The following is a 1,710-nucleotide window of genomic DNA, read 5'->3' as shown; positions in this document are numbered from 1 at the left end:
TCAGGCCATCCCGACAAACACGCCCCATGCACAGGACGGCACTCAGAACAGGCCAAGTCATTCTCTGATATTGCAGATGCTCCGGTAAATCAATCAAGGGCAGAGAATGTGTTTTGTCATCAAGAATCAGGAGCGAGACTGGAGGTCAGGGAAGTGGAGGAGCCCTGGTGCTTCGCTGAGCTCTCGTTTTCCACACCGGAGACTGGCCAGCTCCCGGGCTTTGCAGAGAAATCTGTGCTTAGTTTAGAAGAAACTAAAATAGATACAAGGTACTTGGTACCTTGATACAAGGTAAAGGCGTCTGATCATCAGTACTGTTTTTAGCAGGATCCCAGCCACCTCCCTCTGCAGGTCAGATGTTTTGTTGACAGAGAAGTGAGAAGAGGAAAGAAAGTGGGTGACAGGTTCTACACCACCTTCAGTGGAAAACACAGGCTGCTGAGCCGGCGTGTCTGCCTCCCCTTCCTACCGCCCCTATAAATACATAAGGATATTTATGCTTGTGTTGTTGACCCTCAATGATGGATCTAATCCTTTTGATTTTTAAACAATGACCACGTAGGTCTTGATAAACAGAAGTAACTTCATTCTCATTTTATTAGGGAGTCACTCTTATCTAGCTTGGGAACTGCAGTGAAAAAAAAATGCCTGTTGTTGAGAAAATTTCACCTACTACCCACATTGCTTCAAAGAGCTGCACATAACTTGAGCATCACAGAGCCATCGCATGAACAGAGCAAAGCAGGCATGGTGAAGCTCACGTGTAATCCACAGGAGGTGGAAAGAGAACAGTCAGAGCTTAAGGTGCCTTCATCTGTGTAGTGAGTTTGTGATCACCCTGACTACACGTCACCTTGACTCAAAAAATTAGGTTTTGTTTTTTGTTTTCGTTTGGTTTTGTTTTGAGACAGGGTCTCTCTACGTAGTCCTCGTTGTCTAGAAACTCATGTAGACTAGGTTGGCCTGGAACTCACAGAGATCCTCTGTCTCCTGAGTGCTGGGATTAAAGTGTGTACCATTACACTCAGAGTCAAAATGAATTTTTAAAGAAAGAAGATAGGAGAGAGAGGGAAGAGGAGGGAGGCTGGGGAGACTGCTCAGCAGTTGATAGCATTTGCTGTATTAATCCCAGCATTCACAACAAGCTGGGTACCCTGCCAGCTCCTGAAACACCAGCTCTGAGGGCCCAGTGCCCTCTTCCAGACCCTATGTGCATTCGAAAGTACATGCACCTGTGCCTGCACAGTCATAGAGACATTGATACACACGGTTCAGTGAGTAAAGGTGTCTCTGCTGCTGACCCTGACAGCCTTCCTTTCTTTTCTGGATCTCTGAAGGTTGATCACAGACATAGAACCTGTGCCCACTGCAGACACAGCATTAGGAGAAAATTAAAAAATGACACAGGCAGGGCTGAAGAGATGGCTCCGTGGTTAAGAACACCAGCTGCTCTTCCAGAGGACCCAGGTTCAATTCCCAGCACCCACATTGCAGCTTACAACTGTCTGCAACTCCTGTTCCAACTTTCTCACACATGTAGGCAATGTACATAAAAGCAATATAAATGGACTACTTTGTAAAAGAAATGACACGGGCCGGGGGTTTAATCCAGTGGTGCAGGGCATGAGTAGCATATGTGAGGTTTAATTCCCAGAACTGCAAATATGAAGAGGAAAGGAGTGAGTGCTAGGGATGGGTAGCTCGGTTGGC

This window comes from Micromys minutus, assembly GCF_963924665.1.
Source record: "Micromys minutus genome assembly, chromosome: 10".
NCBI lineage: Eukaryota > Metazoa > Chordata > Mammalia > Rodentia > Muridae > Micromys > Micromys minutus.
The sequence above is the reverse complement of the archived record's forward strand: the minus strand, read 5'-3'. Positions refer to the sequence as shown.